Source organism: Eptatretus burgeri, chromosome 17 (genome assembly GCF_056783735.1).
Source record: "Eptatretus burgeri isolate ZD-2024b chromosome 17, Ebu_testis_v1, whole genome shotgun sequence".
NCBI classification, from domain to species: Eukaryota; Metazoa; Chordata; class Myxini; order Myxiniformes; family Myxinidae; genus Eptatretus; species Eptatretus burgeri.
The window spans coordinates 56,012,748-56,031,143 of NC_140977.1; the positions used below are offsets into that span (position 1 = coordinate 56,012,748).

Here is an 18,396-nt window from a genome sequence, read left to right on the forward strand (position 1 = left end):
GACAAGCTGCTTGCTAACAGAACGCACCATTGACTTCCAAGCATTGGAAAGAAGACCTCGGGCAAATGATCGAGTGAACGGAGGAAGTACAACTTGCGTCTTTTGATCGAACACCTGAGTAAATAGACGGGTAAAAATGGCTCGTGTAACGTATGAAGTAACCCTATTGTTCCGTGTCCTTCGTCAAGAGAAAAATAAAACCCATGGTGAAGAAGAAGAACCTTCGCCCGATGGTTCGTTGAGAGGAAGAAGAAGAATCAGAGGTTTGTTTTTTTCGAGCGAAAATTTATTTTTAAAAATTTATTGATTTTATACGTCATGTTGTCAAATGATGGTTAAAAAAACATGTGAAGTAAATTTATTATTGATCGAGACATTAGTTAGGGAAAATAGAGGAAGAAGAACCTTTAGCGCTCGACCAATGAGAACGTCGCGGCTGTTCGGTTTGAATACGTACGTTTCCTGTTGCCCGCGTTCTGTTTAAGGTATTTCCTTATTTGTTATTTTCTGATAAGTTAATCTCACCAAAGTTAAAAATTCAACTAGTTGTGTTAACTAAGACCGAGTCTCGCTAAGGTGAACATGACGATACTTCGGACGGCGTCTCTTTAACATGAATTAATCTGCTTGTTCATAACGGCCTGGAATGGTGAGGAAACGGTGATGCCCAACACTCATGGGGGGTAGTGAGACCAGGGAGTGGTGAGGGGAGTGGTGAGGGGTAACGAATTCAGTGTTGAGGGAGTAACGAGGGCAGAGAGTGTTGAGGGGTAGCGAGTTCAGTGTTGAGGGGGTAACGAGGGCAGGGAGTGGTGAGGGGGTAACGAGGTCAGTGTTGAGGGGGGAACGAGTTCAGCACTGATGAGGTCGTGAGGGCAGGCAGTGGTGAGGGGTAGCAAAGTTCAGTGTTGAGGGAGTAACGAGGGCAGGGGGTGGTGAGGGGGTAACGAGTTCAGTGTTGAGGGAGTAACGAGGGCAGGGGGTGGTGAGGGGGTAACGAGTTCAGTGATGTTGCGAGGGCGGGGAGTGGTGAGGTGGTAACGAGTTCAGCAGTGATGAGGTCGTGAGGGCAGGGAGTGGTGAGGGGTAGCAAAGTTCAGTGTTGAGGGAGTAACGAGGGCAGGGAGTGGTGAGGGGGTAACGAGTTCAGCACTGATGAGGTCGTGAGGGCAGGCAGTGGTGAGGGGTAGCAAAGTTCAGTGTTGAGGGAGTAACGAGGGCAGGGAGTGGTGAGGGGTAACGAGTTCAGTGTTGAGGGAGTAACGAGGGCAGGGAGTGGTGAGGGGGTAACGAGTTCAGTGTTGAGGGGGGAACGAGTTCAGCACTGATGAGGTCGTGAGGGCAGGCAGTGGTGAGGGGTAGCGAGTTCAGTGTTGAGGGAGTAACGAGGGCAGGGAGTGGTGAGGGGGTAACGAGGTCAGTGTTGACGGAGTAACGAGGGCAGGGAGTGGTGAGGGGTAACGAGTTCAGTGATGTTGCGAGGGCAGGGAGTGGTGAGGTGGTAACGAGTTCAGCAGTGATGAGGTCGTGAGGGCAGGGAGTGGTGAGGGGTAGCAAAGTTCAGTGTTGAGGGAGTAACGAGGGCAGGGAGTGGTGAGGGGTAACGAGTTCAGCACTGATGAGGTCGTGAGGGCAGGCAGTGGTGAGGGGTAGCAAAGTTCAGTGTTGAGGGAGTAACGAGGGCAGGGAGTGGTGAGGGGGTAACGAGTTCAGTGTTGAGGGAGTAACGAGGGCAGGGGGTGGTGAGGGGGTAACGAGTTCAGTGATGTTGCGAGGGCAGGGAGTGGTGAGGTGGTAACGAGTTCAGCAGTGATGAGGTCGTGAGGGGGTAACGAGTTCAGCAGTGTCGGGGTAGCGAGGGCAGGAAGTGGTGAGGGGGGAAGGGGGTCAGCAGTGATGAGGACGGGAGGGCAGGGAGTGGTGAGAGGGTAATGAGTTCAGCAGTGTCGGGGTAGCGAGGGCAGGGAGTGGTGAGGGGGTAACGAGTTCAGCAGTGTCGGGGTAGCGAGGGCAGGGAGTGGTGAGGGGGTAATGAGTTCAGCAGTGTCGGGGTAGCGAGGGCAGGGAGTGGTGAGGGGGTAACGAGTTCAGCAGTGATGTTGTGAGGGCAAGGAGTGTTGAGGGGTAGCGAGTTCAGTGTTGAGGGAGTAACGAGGGCAGGGAGTGGTGAGGGGGTAACGAGGTCAGTGTTGACGGAGTAACGAGGGCAGGGAGTGGTGAGGGGTAACGAGTTCAGTGTTGAAGGAGTAACGAGGGGAGGGAGTGGTGAGGGGTAACGAGTTCAGCATTGATGAGGTTGTGAGGGCAGGGAGTGGTGAGGAGGTAACGAGTTCAGCAGTGATGTTGCGAGGACAGGGAGTGGTGAGGTGGTAACGAGTTCAGCAGTGATGAGGTCGTGAGGGGGTAACGAGTTCAGCAGTGTTGGGGTAGCGAGGGCAGGGAGTGGTGAGGGGGTAACGAGTTCAGCAGTGATGTTGCGAGGGCAGGGAGTGGTGAGGGGGTAACGAGTTCAGCAGTGTCGGGGTAGCGAGGGCAGGGAGTGGTGAGGGGGTAACGAGTTCAGCAGTGATGAGGTCGTGAGGGCAGGGAGTGGTGAGGGGGTAATGAGTTCAGCAGTGTCGGGATAGCGAGGGCAGGGAGTGGTGAGGGGGTAACGAGTTCAGCAGTGATGAGGTCATGAGGGTAGGGAGTGGTGAGGGGGTAACAAGTTCAGCAGTGTCGGGGTAGCGAGGGCAGGGAGTGGTGAGGGGTAACGAGTTCAGCAGTGTCGGGGTAGCGAGGGCAGGGAGTGGTGAGGGGGTAACGAGTTCAGCAGTGTCGGGGTAGCGAGGGCAGGGAGTGGTTTGGGGGTAACGAGTTCAGCAGTGTTGGGGTAGCGAGGGCAGGGAGTGGTGAGGGGGTAACGAGTTCAGCAGTGGTGAGGGTGTAATAAGTTCAGCAGTGATGAGGTTGCGAGGGCAGGGAGTGGTGAGTGTCTAATAAGTTCAGCAGTGATGAGGTCGTGAGAGAGGAAGTGGGAAGGATGTAACGACTTTAGCAGTGATGAGGGGGCAGCAAGGGCAGGGAGTGGTGAGGTGTAATGAGTTCAGTGTTGAGGGGATAGCGAGCACAAGGAGTGGTGAGGGTGTAATGAGTTCAACAGCGGTGAGGGGGTATGGCAATTCAGGCTTTTTTTGGTCAGCAGAGGGTGGGGAAGCTCTTCAGGAAGGAAGACAAGCAGAGTCAACCCCACCTGGTATTAATTCAACAGCAGAGCAGAAATTGAACTCAGGATCCTCTGATCCCAAGCCCACCACCCTAACCATGAAGGGACCATAGCCTGAGTGAAGAAGATAAATATTCAGACGGTAGTAAGGGAAGGGTCTTTCACTCAGAGAGTCGGTAATGCATGGAATGGTCTCCTTGAAAAGGTGATTGCAGCAGGAACAGCCGAGTAGATAAGTTTTAAAATTGGATTTCGATATCTAAAAGCATTGGAGATAAAAGGGGATCGAGATATTGATTTGATTTGTCGGTAGTTTGAGTATGGATTGATGAGTGTGTACATCTGTGCTGATTGTAATGTTTGTGAGAGCGTCTCGTCAAGGGATAGTTTGGAGTTGGTATTGTATATTATTCACTCTAAAACTGCCTTCTCCCTCCACCTCCCCCCCAAAAAAAACCCCCCACTTTTTTTAAACGTTTTTGTTTTTCTCACCCAAGTCATGTTACTGAGCCTGTTACACCCCCTCCCCCCCCTAACCATCCCCACAGTTAAATGGTCATTTTGATGGATTAATTTAATCTGGTGTTGATGTGGTGCAGACATGATCGGCCAAATGGCCCCCTCCTGCATCTAATTTCCTTGTTATTCCTTGTAACGTTGAATCACCGTGTTCAACGTCAACCCTATCCATCCTCTCCTTCCATAGTTTCCATTGAAGGCGTCACGAAGAACCCAAAATCTTTCCTGTATCCCGCACACTGATTTGATCTCAAAACTGATTTACCTCCCTCTGCATGGTGTTCCCCAAATCTGCCGGGACTCAAACCAGAGGAAGCTGCTTGAGGCCCGACCGAGTGCCGGGCCCGAAGCAAGGACCATAACTAACTTGGGATTGTTCGTGAGTTGGGGTAAGGAGAAGCTCGAGCCTGTTCTCCTCGTGGTGGCCGTGGTTGTTGTTTGTGTGCTCTTATCGTGTACCTTTTATATATTTCATATGATACCTTGAGGAGTATAACTTAATGTCATTTTGTTGTGCCCCTCCAGTGTTCTAAAAGGTTCCTGCTGTTGTGGAATAATAAATGCTACCTTTGGAACGGTTACATCAAGCTCCCAGTCCCGAGTCATCTTCCGCAATCCGGAAAGGTGCTTTTAAAACTGGCATCTTTGTGATTAAACAAACACTTCTTTTCTTTATTTTTTTTTCCCCCAAGGAAACAAATTATTTAGCTTTGCAACCAAGTAAATCGTTTGTTATCCCCATGCTGTTTGAAAAAACGGGCTTCGTCCGTCCGTCCGAACGTCCGTCACGCTATCTTCTCATAAACGGATGTGCAGCAATTCACCAAACTTGGTAGTTATGATCACCACACACAAATGTCCAAGAGCAGTACCATTTTTGCCTCCCCCTCCCACACGCTTCGGGCCGGGTCAAAAGGTAAAATACCAAGAAATGCAATTACAGGCACATTTTATATTTTAAAATTAATCTTTGAATATTCAACCAACATTGAGAGACGCATGAAATATATTAAAAAAAAAAATTTTTGATTTGACCCCGTGTTCAGGCCCTGGGGGATAGGGACTTGGGGTCATAACTGGATAAAAAAAAATTTTTACTCATCATTTGATATTGGGTCATTCCTGGTGGAACTTTTTGCCATCTTTCAACTTTTCTTTAGGTGGGAAGCGTGGGGATTTGCGATAGTGAGCTGTCGTCCTCGCTCGATTTATCTTTCCATTGGTTCCATTTTTATTATTGTACGACAGCAGGAACGATTTATTACATTAAAGCTTGAGGCTTTGCTTCACCTTCTTCATCAGTCTTGAAAGGGGCTTTCACAACAGGCATGTTTTATGTTTGAACAGGTATTAATTTAAATTCAAAGTGAATCGATTGTCAGCTTTGCAACCAAGGAAATCGATGATTTGCTTTTCCAATTGTACCATGTGTTTGTTTTTTTTATTTCATTATCCTACGACAGCAGGAAGCGTGACAGGCGCGCGCACACACGCACACGCACACGCTCCACAGCCTGGATAGACTATAAAAAAAGCTTTTGATAGTGTTCCACATTCATGGATGATAAAATGCATGAAAGTATGAAAAATCAATCCCATGATAATCAAACTGATTGAGAAAGCAACGGAGCTCTGGAATACCATTATTATTACAGCACTCGGCACTCGGAAAGAAAATGCTATTACAGCACTCGGAAGAAAAACCCAAAATACCAGGAGCGAAGATGTATTGCGGGATCTTCCGTGGTGACAGCCTTTTGCACCTCCTGTTTTTCCTGGTCGTGCACCCACTGAGCAACCTCGTTAATGGGCAAGGACATGGATATACCCTAACGTCCAATAAGAGAGCATCCAAAGAGACATGGGTGATATAAAACCCTGCACTAAACGATGAAAAATTGGCAGAACAACTGAAACTAGAGGGGAGCACTCGGGAGAGTGCAAAACCTCCGCCGCCAATACTGCTGGGTCACTCAAGTGAACCTTACATCTTATTCATTAAATATGATAAAAAGAAATCAATTTTGTTTAAAAAAAAAAGTTGCAAAAAATATTTTTTTTCTCTTAGAATTTTTTTTTTTGGGGGGGGGGGGAGGTTGGAAATCACTTAAAATATGTAGAAATGCAAAAAAAAACTTTTTCTCAATTTTTTTTGGGGGGGTTGGAAATCACAAAACATGTAGAAATGCAAAAAAAAAATCTTTTTGGGGGGGTAACAATTTTTTTGGGGGGGGGGTTGGAAATCACTTAAAACATGTAGAAATGCAAAAAAAAAATTTTTTTTTTTCTCTAAATTTTTTTTGGGGGGGGGGGGACCAAGTCCAAAATTTAATAGCATGATCCTTGGACCATACCTACCCCCCCACCAAGTTTCGTCGAAATCCGTCAAGGAGTTTTTCCGTAATACTGTTCACAGACAAACAAACAAACAGAAGGGTGAAAACAGTAACCTCCATCCATCTTCGAAGATGGCGGAGGTTAACTAGAATGGCACTCGGTGCAGCGCGTACCACCGCCAGGCTGAACAGTTCGCGTTTTGTGTCCCACTGATAGGCCGGATCTGCCGACCTGAACCAAAATCTAATTAGCTTGTTCTTCTCATCTAATCAACTCATCCACCAACTAAGTTTTGTCATAATCGATCCACGACTTGTTTAAATTTCGTGCTATATATATCGTTTTGGTCCAATTTCTCAATGGTGAAGAATAACTTTAAAAGTTTTTAAAATTCTCATATCTGGATTCAGATCTTCACCAAATTTGAATCAATTCATCCTTGTCACACACCCAAACTGTCCACCAAGTTTCATCCAAATCCATCAATAACTTTTGAGATAGCATGATATATATATATATATATATATATATATATATATATATATATATATATATATATATATATATATATATATATATATATATCGCTTTTAGCATTACATATCACTCAATGCTGAAGAATCACTTAAAAAAATTCTCGGATCTGGATTCATATCTTCACCAAAATCAAATACATTTTCTTTGTCATACACCCAACCTGTCCATCAAGTTTCGTCTGAATCCGTCCACAACATTTTAAGATTTCGTGCCATACAGTGCCCTCCATAATTATTGGAACAGTGAAGTCAATTTTGTTATCCCTCTCTCCCTCTGTCCCTCTCTCCCTCTCTCCTCTCTCCCTCTCTCCTCTCTCCCTCTCTCCCTCTCTCCCTCTCTCCCTCTCTCCCTCTCTCCCTCTCTCCCTCTCTCCCTCTCTCCCTCTCTCCCTCTCTCCCTCTCTCCCTCTCTCTCTTGCATCATTGGTTGGGACGCGGCAATGCCGCTGATGCAGTGTCCCCCTTACCAGTACACTGATGCTCATTTTGCCGACCTCGGAAGGATGACAGGCCGAGTCAACCTCCTGGTGTATTTTTTTGTATTCAGCGGCCAACGGGGCTTGAACTCAGGACCCTAGGATCCCAAGCCGCCACCCATACCACGAAGCCAACACCAAGCTTTTGTTATTACTGATAAATATATTGTTGCGAATTCGCGCCCGCCGGCGTGCGGACGGCCACGTAACTCGGATCACGGCACGTCGCCCACCAGACGGACAATTCAGTCGTGACCCTCCGGGAACTATCGCCCGGAGCCAGTCACGGGTGGGCCTTTCGACCTCACCACAATCGGCCACCCGCGTAGGATAGGGTTGTTCGCCAAACTCGACCTACCTCAGTACCCACGCGGATGGTAAACCGGGCGATCGTACCTCACTGCAGGTCGACTCCGGATACGAGCCGCTTGGGCGGCCCGTTCCGTACTATCGGGATAACCGAGCGGTGTTATCGTCGACCTCAACGGTTCAGATTATTTACCGGGCGTTTTGCACCCACTACGAACCCTTTACGTGAAGCAGGATGGAGATTCAATTCGGAAAAAGACGAAGCGAAACGGGAAAACAGTTCACACAATGCACATTTATTTGCCCGGCACAGGGAAAGCACATATATATATATATATATATATATATATATATATATATATATATATATATATATATATATATATATATATATTTATATATATATATATATATATATATATACAGCCACACAGTCAAAATGCACATATAGCAACCAAAACAAAAGCAACAATGACGCAGAGTTAATACCGACTACGCGCGCACACACGGCAACACATATACAGCTCTACTTTACAGACGGCACCAACACACATTTACACAAAAGCAAAGAAAAGAAGCCACCCTCAAAGACAAGGGGGCAGACAGGCCTATAGGCCAAATGTGCACGTGACTTGGAGGAGCGGCCAGGTCCGCGAGACCGGGAGGGTCCTACCCGCACCCTCGTGATGCGTTGGCGGGCGAGCCGCAAAAGTGGCCGCGCGGCTGTGCCCCAACTCCGTGCTCCTTGGCGGGTTTTGTTGGCACGACGTTTGGGGTGGGGTGGGAACGGGGCCCCCTTTTGCACTATCTCAGCACGGGGGAAAGGGGGAATTGTTGATGCCCTGGGGGAGGGAGATGGCTGGCTGGCTTGGGTCCCGCGATGAGATGAGTGATTTCCCCACACCGTAACCTCGTCGCCGACCACCGTCCTTCTCGCCTCAGACCCGAGCTCCTTTGCCTGCAGTTCCACCGTGCGCACTCTCCTCACCCGACCGACTCGACTCTGCCACTCTTCTCCGTTCCACACTCTCCTGACCCGACTCCCCCGATGACTTTGCCAAACTCTCTCGGCGACTCCAGAACCCAACTCACTTCATTCGCCTTGCGCTCGCCTTCTTATAGGCTGGCAGGAGCAGCTAATATGCAAATATTCGGATCAGAATGACCTCGGGGGCGGAGCCACGCTCGCCCATTGGTCGGAGGAAACGGGGGCGTGAATCTCCCCTGATCCTAGAATTTGCATATATCGACTTCACACACACGCGCCTGGAGGTGGGGCCAAGCCGCCCCGCGTTCGCCAATTGGACGGAGGAAAAGTGGGCGTGTGGAGTTTTTGATCCGAATTTTCCCTCAGAAAGGCCGCTATTTGCGCTCGCGGCTCGGTGTGCTCGGCACCAAATGCCGAACGGGCCCGAGACAGCCCGACGTTCAGTGTTCACAGGTGCTGCGGTTGTTGGTCGTAGAAGGAGGGAGGTGAAGGTGGTGGAGGGTTTTCGGTGGTGGTTTGATGGTTATGGTGCCGTTTGGGAATGGCGGTGGTGCGATGATGTGGGAGCGTAGATGGTGGCGGTGGCGTGGTTGTTGTGTGATGGCGGTTGAGACGTGGTTGGTTCAAAATAAAGATAGAACAGAAAAACTCCTAACTCAAAGGATCGCAGCCCGGATGAATCACATAAAATCCCTCTATACAACGGGTTGAGGCTAACTACACATGTACTTAGAGATATCTCATCTACGGGTCCTGAATGGTGGTTTGCGAATTTCCACAGCCGTAACAATATATACTTAAGAAATTTGGATTTGAGATCAAAAGATGAATGTGAGTTAAGAGTACAGAAGGTCAGCCTTTATTTATTGGTATTTCTATGCATATAACTTGTGCTTTACCATTTGTAGAACAATAGCACTTTTTATGTTCACCCCCACCCCCCCTGCTCCTCCGTTTTAGCCAAGCATAAGTATTGGAACAGATAAACTTAAAGTAAGAAATAGCTAGTATTTGGTTGCATTTCCTTTGCTTATGCCTGGTGTTGGAGGTGGTGGGCTTGGTATCCTGGGATCCTGAGTTCAAATCCCCCTTTGGCTGTTGAATTAATACCAGGTTGGGTTGGCTCTGCCCATCATCCTTCCGAGATCGGCAAAATGAGTGCCAGTTTGCTGGTATCCTGTGTCGGAGTGGCGACCTGTCTCATTGTGCCCAATAGCCAAGGAGACTGCTTCGGCAGCATCAACGCACTGCACAGAGTATGGTCCTAATGGATGGAATGGAAGGATGTCTTTTGCTTGCAATAACTGCCTCGACCTTGTGACCCATTGACATCTCCAAACTCTTGGAATATTCCTTCGAGATGCTTTTCCAAGCATTTACTGCAACCATTTTCAGTTGGCGTTTGTTTTTGGAGGGGGGGGGAGTTCTGACTTTATTCTCTTCTTCAGCAAGTGAAATGCATGTTCCATTGGATTTAAATCAGGAGATTGACTTGGCCTGTCGAAAACCTTCCACTCCCCCCCCCCCCGATGAACTCCTTGGTTGCGTTGGCAGTGTATTTTGGGTCGTTGTCTTGCTACATGGCGAAGTGCTGCGAAATGAGTTTGGAGGCATTTTCTTGTACATAGGCAGACAAAATGTTTATGTCCACTTCTGAATTCATTCTGCTATGGCCATCATTAGTTACATCATCAATAAAGATGAGTGACCCAGTTGCAGGGCAGCTCTGCAAGCCCAAGCCATGACGCTACCTCCACCGTGCTTCACAGATGAGGTGGTATGCTTTGGATCATTTGCAGTTCCTTCCTTTATCCACACTTTTTGCCTTTCCATCAATTTGGTAAAGGTTTATCTTTGTCTTATCTGTCCATAAAACTTTGTTCCAGAACTCCACTGGCTCACCTTTGTACTTCTTCATAAATGATGAGAGACTTGCATCTTGCGGTTTAGCCTTTGTAATTCTGCTGTCGAAGTGTTCTGCGAACAGTAGATTGTGATACTTTCACCGCTGCACTCTGGAGGTTGTTGGTGATTACACAGACAGTTGTTTTAGGGGTTTTTCTTCACAGCTCTGTTGATTTTTCTCTCATCACCTGCAGTTGTCCTTGGCCGACCTGGCCATTGTCGACTGCTGAGTCCACAAATGGCTTCCTTCTTTTTCAAGATATTCCAAATTGTTACATTTCTGATGCCCAGTTCTTGTGTTAGATGGTTCTAATTGAATTATTCTGTTCTTTCAGAGACGGTTCGTTGGTCTTCATGTTGGTTTATGCCGACTGGTTACAAAGACAGACTCCCAAGGCAAAACCAAGAATAGACATTTGCAGCTCTTTATGTGTGAACAATCAATGCAATAAGAAACACCTGAGCAGCAAGAAACACCTGTCACTCATTTTTTCCAATACTTATGCTAACTTAAAATGGGGGGACTGATCATAAAAATTGCTATTGTTCAACAATGGTAAAACGTATGCAGCGCCTTCAGAAAGTATCCACACCCGTTGATTGTTTTTTGTTTTTTCACATTATGTTGTTGGATCCTGAATTTCAAATGGATTCAATTGAGATTTTTTTTTGTCACCGATCTACACAAAATACCCCATAATGACAAAGTGAAAACCTATTTTTATAAATCTTTAAAAGTTCAATGAAAATGAAAAACAAATATCTCATTGACATAAGTATTCAGGCCCCTGACTCAATACTTTGTAGAACCACCTTTGGCAGTGATGAAAGCTTCCAATCTTCTTGGGTATGTCTGTGTCAGCTTTGCACATCTGGATTTGGGGATATTCTCCCATTCCCCCTTTATTTATTTATTTATTTATTATTATTTTTAATATGCAATGTCGAGGCTCGCACAAGAGCTAACACACAGAACGTATTTAACAAAGGAAGCAGAAGACAAGAGGGGTGGGAAAGGGAAGCATGAAACAGTGTGGAACATTAGATCTGTGGAAGGAAGAATGATGGGGTGGGGTTCATGGGGTAATCAAGATGGACACAACAAGGATTTTCAGGAAGGAAAGCGGGGAATTTGACTGAGGTGGGTTTGGGGTAGATTAGCAGGGGTAGAAAAGATCATGGTTTTGGATGGGGGAAGATAAGAGATGGTGGTGAACAGCTGTTTTGAAGACCTGAAGGGAAGAGTAGGATTAAAGAGAGTATGGGAGTTTCTTCCAGAGGTGGGGGGGGGGGGACAGAACGCAGACAGAGCTGGTTTGGTGGGGGGCGAGGCTGGAGAGGAGACGGGAGAAGACAGAAAGACCACTGAACTGCCTGCGGTGAGATAGTGGGAGACCCAAAGACTCAGCCTCATCGTGGGAGATACCAATGATCCTAAATGCCTTGGTTTCCATAGTGTGAAGCCGAGAAAGGTGAGAGGTGGGAGCACCAGCCCAGAGGGGAGAGCAGTACTCCATCAGGCTGCAGATGAAAGCTTTGTACGTGGTCAGGAGCTCAGGTGTGCCAAGGAATGACTTTGCACGATGGAGGATGCCCAGTCGGCAACTGGCTCTGGAGGCCATCTTGGAAATGTGGCTTTTTCAGGAAAGATCATGGCAGATAATTAAACCCAGAAGTTTGAATGAAAGGACTTCTTCAAGGGGATTGTTGAGAAAGTAAATGGGTGGGATGGGGGGGGATGAGGGTTCCAGACGCTTCTTTCGGAGAGACAGAATGAGTGCGAGAAATTTGTCAGGATTGAAAGACATTTTGCAAGTGTTGGACCAGCTTGTGAGTTTATCCAGATCTGCAGCGGGTGAAGACTGGCTGCGTGCCAATTTGAGGGATGACAGATGTTACGGCAGAGCATGGAATTATCATAAAAGCGACAAAGAGGATTTTCCAGTGTCGGTGAGATCATTGATGAAAACCAGAAAAAGCACAGGGCCCAGAACGCTACCTTGAGGAACTCCAGCCTGGACAGGAAGAGGGGATGAGAGAATTCCATTAAGGGCCACAAGTTGTCTGCGAGTCATGAGTAGAGATTGCCGTGGTTACCATCGGAAGAGAGTTTGATGAGCAGGGCGGGGTGCCAAAACATATCAAAAGCACGGGATATGTCTCGGGAGATGACTCTGATCTCATGTCTGGCATTGAGGACCTCCATCCATTGTTGGGAAAGCAGGAGCAGCAAGTCCAGGGTAGAGTGACCTGGTCTGAATCCAAATTGATGATCGGAAATCAGGCCATTGGAGAAGAGGAAGGATTTAATGTTGGAAGTGATGATGGATTCCATAACCTTGTTGATGATTTGGAGAAGGTTGATTGGTCTGTAGTTGCAGGGATCTGTTTTTGCACATTTTTATGCAGAGCTGTAATGTTTGCTGATTTCAAAGCAGATGGCAGATGACCTTGAGCAAATGAGAGGGTGAACATAACAGAGAGAGGGTGAGCAAGAGCAGCGGAGCAGGTTATTAGGACACGTGGGCTGATGCCGGCTGGACTGGTTGCAGAATCTGAGTCGAGGTTTGGCAGCAAGTTATCAACCTTGTTGGGAGTAAAGGACACAGAGTCCAGGAACAGCTTGGTGCAACTGGGTAAGTTGGGTACAGAAAACGATGGGTTTGGGACACAAGATTTGGAAGCAAACACAGAGTTTAGGCATTCAGCCTTTTTGCGTGCAGTGTCAGCTATGCAGCCATTTGAGGTAAGGGAGTGGATGGAGGAGGGACATACATCAGAAACAGACTTAACGAGACGCCACCGGGATTTTGAAGAGGGAGACAGGATTTCTTTGCAGATTTGTTCAAACTCTGTCAAGTTGTATGGGGAGAGTCGGTGAACAGCAATCTTCAAGTCTTTCCACAGATTCTCAATGGAATTCAAGTTTGGGCTTTGGCTCGGCCACTCAAGGATTTTCATATTCTGGTTCTGAAGTCATGCCATTGTTGCTCTGGCTGTGTGCTTGGGGTCATTGTCCTGTTGGAACATAAATCTTTGCCACAGTCTAAGGTATTTTACAATCTGAAGCAGGTTCTTCTCAACGATTTGCATATATTTGGCTCCATTCATTGGTATCTCAAGGAGATGGGGATGAGCCAAGCATCTGCCTGGGGGATGGCGAGACGGAGGCTCCTATAATACCAATGGAAAGTGGACATAGCGATGTGCTCCTCCGGCGCATGCTCCCATACCTGACCTAACCTAATTCATTGTTCCCCCAATCCTTACAAGTCTCCCAGTCCCTGTTGCTGAAAAGCATCCCCATAGCATGATGCTGCCACCACCATGCTTCACTGTGGAGATGGGGATGAGCTGTGCTCGGTTTCCACAAGACGTAGCGCTTTGCATTCAGGCCAAAGAGTTCAATTTTCATCACATCAGACCACAGAATATTTTGCCTTATACTCTCAGAGTCTTTCACATGCCTTTTTGCAAACTCCAGGCATGCTATCATGTGCCTTTTTCTCAGGAGTGGCTTCCGTCTGGCCGCTCTCCCATAAAGCCTAGATTTGTGAAGTGTTGCAGAGACTGTTGTCCTTCCGGCAAGTTCTCTCATCTCAGCCAAGGAACTCTGTAGTTCTGTCAGAGTGGTCATTGTGTTCTTGGTCACCTTCCTGACCAAGGTCCTTCTTGCGCAGTTGGACAGACGGCCGGCTCTATGAAGAATCTGGGTAGTTCCATATTCTTTCCATTTCCTAATGATGGAGCTCACTGTGCTCTTGGGAACTTTCAACACTCCAGAAGTTGTTTTTTTTCCCTTCCTCAGGTCTATGCCTCCTCACAATTCTATCTTGGAGTTCTATGGACAGTTCCTTGGACTCCATGGTTGACTTTCTGCTCTGACATGCACCGTCAACTGTGGGACCTTGTATATAAAGGTGTGTTTCTTTCTGGATCATGTCCAATCAATTTAATTGGCCACAGGTGGACTCCGATCAAGTTGTGGAGACGTCTCGAGGATGATCAAATGAAATTAGATGCACCTGATCTCAAATTGGAGTGCCATAGCAAAGGGGTTGAATACTTATTGACTCAAGACATTTCAGCTTTTCATTTTTAATTAATTTGTAAAAAAAAATTCCCCCCAAAAAACCACTTTGATATTATGGGGTATTATGCGTCGTTCAGTTGATCAATCTCAATTGAATCCATTTTATATTCCGGCTGTAACACAACAAAAGTGAAAAAGTCAAGGGGTGTGAATACTTTCTGAAGATATATGGTGGAACCCCGACATTTGCGGATTCGACATACGTGGATCCCGCGGACACGTAGTTCATAAAATGTGACCTGCTTCTACATTCGTGCTTCGTGTTTTTTTGTTTGTTTGTTTGTTTTCAAACTCTTCAAGACAGGTCTCCTCTATCCGCTGCTGCTGATATTAATTATTCCTCGGACTTCTTCCACAGAAACCTGCTCTCTCCTGCACAGATTGATCCCACCTCTTCTTCAATTAATTATCTTACCCATCCTCTCACTCTTGCTCCCCTGAAACCTGTGTTGAAGCAGTTTCTTTAAAACTTGCATTCTTCTCCTGGAAGGCAAATCTTACCAAAGGCGACCTCAGATCATTCCACAAAGCCCACAACAAGTGTGTGTCTACTCTCAGGAGAGCCAAAAAACAACTGTCCAACATCAAGAATGAACTTTCAAACTTGTCTCTTCTCGAAAACCTGGTGGCGCTTTGTAAAGTCCGTGTCTGGTGTGTCCTCACCTTTTTATCCCTTCCCTCACTTCAAAGGGCACCACAGCCGACTCCGCTCGTGAGAAGGCCTAGTGCTTCAATTCTGTGTTTGCTTCCAAATCTTGTCTCCAACCCCTCCCCTTCTGTACCCATCTTTCCCAGCCATATCCAACTGCTCTTGAATTCTGTCTTTTGCACCTTAAAAGGTGGAAAAGTTTCTGGTAACCCTCAATTCTGATTCTGCAACTCGACCGGAAGGCATCAGCTCATGTGTCCGAAAAACCTGCTCTGCTACTATTGCACTTCCTCTCTCTCTGCACTTTTGTGCCCTGTTATTTCCCATAGGTCATCTTCCATCTTCTTGGAAATCAGCCAACATCACATTACATAAAAAAGGTGCAAAGACGGGTCCCCTTCACTCCAGACGATTTGGTTTACTTCCAATCATCAGCAAGATCATGGAATCCATTATCGTGGTTGATATAAAATCATTCCTTTTCTCCAACAGTCTCATTTCAGATCATCAATTCTGATTCAGATTTGGTCACTCTACCTTGGACATGCTACTTCTACTCTCCAAACAATGGATGGAGGCCCTCAATATCAGATATGACATCAGCACCATCTCTTTGGACCCATCTTGAGCTTTTGATAAAGTCTGTCATCCAGTCTTGCTCTCCAAACTATCTGACTGTGGATTCCAAGACTGACTCCACTCTTGGATTACTGACTTCCTCCACTCTGGTAGCCAATGTGTGGCTTTCAATGGAACCCTTTCATCTCCTCTCCCTGTCAAGGCTGGAGTACCACAAAGCAGTCGTGTTCTAGCCCCCATCTTATTCCTAATCTTCATCAGTGATCGCTCTGAATCTCTGGAAAATCTTCTATCTCTGCTGATCACTCCACCTTTGCCTTGACATCTCTCATCCTTCTGACACAGGCAGCACTGCCTCTTCCCTCCAAAATCACAAGCACTTTGGAATATGTCTTTTAATCCTGAGAAAACATATATATATATATATATATATATATATATATATATATATATATATATATATATATATATATATATATATATATATATATATCTCTCTCTCTCTCTCTCTCTCTCTCTCTCTCTCTCTCTCTCTCTCTCTCTCTCTCTCTCTCTCTCTCTCTCTCTCTCTCTCTCTCTCTCTCTCTCTCTCTCTCTCTCTCTCTCTCTCTCTCTCTCTCTCTCTCTCTCTCTCTCTCTCTCTCTCTCTCTCTCTCTCTCTCTCTCTCTCTCTCTCTCTCTCTCTCTCTCTCTCTCTCTCTCTCTCTCTCTCTCTCTCTCTCTCTCTCTCTCTCTCTCTCTCTCTCTCTCTCTCTCTCTCTCTCTCTCTCTCTCTCTCTCTCTCTCTCTCTCTCTCTCTCTCTCTCTCTCTCTCTCTCTCTCTCTGTCTGTCTGTCTGTCTGTCTGTCTGTCTGTCTGTGTGTGTGTCGGAGCAGCGAGTCGCTGCATTCATTTTCTGCCGGTACTCAAGGGGCCTCCGTCTGGCCATCCCCATCTCCTTCAGAAGCCAATCAACCTGTTATAAGTACGTGGCACGTGATCGGCCCGTTGGCCTGCTCCACTCACGAGGCTCCCTCGTTGAGAGAATCTGGTGAGCAAGATCAGTGTTAGGAAAACGAGCCACATATCCATACAGCCGCAACTGACGCTCACGGACAAGCAAAAGATCTCATCTGAGTCTCTCAGCAACCGCTTGTTGGAGAAAAAGTCTGACCAGTGATAGACAAGGATTCTCTGAAGAGACCGGGTACTAAAGGAGTTAAATCTCCATCTCAAATCCTTCATCGGAGTCCGTGTCTCACATCCGTGGAGCAAGACTGGAAGGACCAAGGACTTAAAGGCTCGGACTTTCAACGTCCTACATAGGTACCGACAGCACCACCACCCCATGATCCAGTGAATCCATGACTCCCCTGGCCTGGCCCAGATGTCCATTGACCTCTGGCTCACAGCCAGCAGAGACATGAATCTCTCCGTGACCTTGACCGATTGAGTTATTGAATTGAGCTATTGAGTAATAACTGATTGACCGATTGACCCCCTCCCAATTCCCACTCGATATGCTGCAAGGCGGCATCGCCGGGCACCAAAGGATTTGTTATTTATTTATTTTGCATGGGGGTGGTGTACTTTGAATGTATCGCTTCTTCACAATTCTATATGCAGGTGATTCATGGCGTCATCGCCAGGCCCCGAAGGAAGGGAATACTCAATTTCTACTGTTTTCTTTCTTGTTTGTGTTTGTTAATTGTCGGAATCCTTCGGATTTCGGCAATTATGTTGGACAGTTGTGTGTGTCATTCTGCGTGTCTGTTTGTTTGTGTGTTTGTTTACCCTGTAGCAGCCACACCATTTCAGCGATCATGACCAAACTGGGTACAGACGTCGGCCATGGTCCAACTTAGACACTTGTCATTTTTGGTGAATCTCGGTCAAAGGTCAAGGTCAAGGTCACCGAAAAACCGAAATTCTTATTTTCACAATAACGTCCGCTAAAATGGTCGTATCGACTTCAAACCAAATCCAAAATGTGCATCCTCCAATTCTGCATCCAACCATATGTCTCATTGGGGTGTCAAACCAACACCCTTCTTAGCGGTCGGGGGGTCGAATGTCAGGGAGGTTGGGTCAAAACTTTCAAATTGCGATAAAAACGTCATTTCAAGTCCGATTGACTTCCAAGTGATGATCATGACCAAACTAAGTGCTATAACTCATTAAACAGGAGCACTATGGACTTATAAGAACCAAATTGATTTCCAGGTTTTTGTTTTTTCAGAGATCATGGAGATATGACAAAGTTATTCTGGCAATTCCTTGCTCAACGAGCAATTTCATTTGTTTGTTTGTCTGGGCAATATACCAGCCATCCTTTGAGCTTGAAAGCTGAAATTTGGGGACAAAAGTGAAGGCATGCTTTGGCAAAAACAGTATTTTGTTTTATTTTTTGATGAATGAATAAATTGATTAATTACTTGGTTATTATCGATTTATTAAGTTTTATTTATTTTTCTTTCTCAACCTGGCAATATCTCCTGGCACCTTTTTGAGCTGGGAAGCTGATATTTTGACACGACTGTGACCAAGTGATTTGGTCTTCAAGGGTATTTTTCATTTAATTGATTAATCAATTCATCGATTCATTATTTTCTTTCTTGTTTGCCCGGGCAATATCCCAGCCATCCTTTGAGCTCGGAAGCTGAAATTTGGGGACAAAAGTGAAGATGTGCTTTGGTGGAAAAAGGAATTTTTTTTTTGATTCATCAATTAGTTGATTAATTACTTAATTATTATCGATTTATTAATTAATTATTTCTTTCATTTCTCATCCTGGCAATATCTCTGGCACCTTTTGAGCTGG

General features: G+C 46.3%; 1 protein-coding gene across 1 annotated transcript in view; it reads left to right on the forward strand.

Annotated features, from left to right (window-relative positions):
• The first annotated feature begins 466 nt into the window (after positions 1-466).
• The window catches only part of INCENP (inner centromere protein), a 60,614-nt gene continuing 42,684 nt past the window's right edge, over positions 467-18,396 (forward strand). Inside the window, exon 1 of the mRNA XM_085861126.1 lies at positions 467-485. The gene's annotated coding sequence lies outside the window, so the exon portion shown is untranslated. The remainder of the gene's footprint in view (positions 486-18,396) is intronic.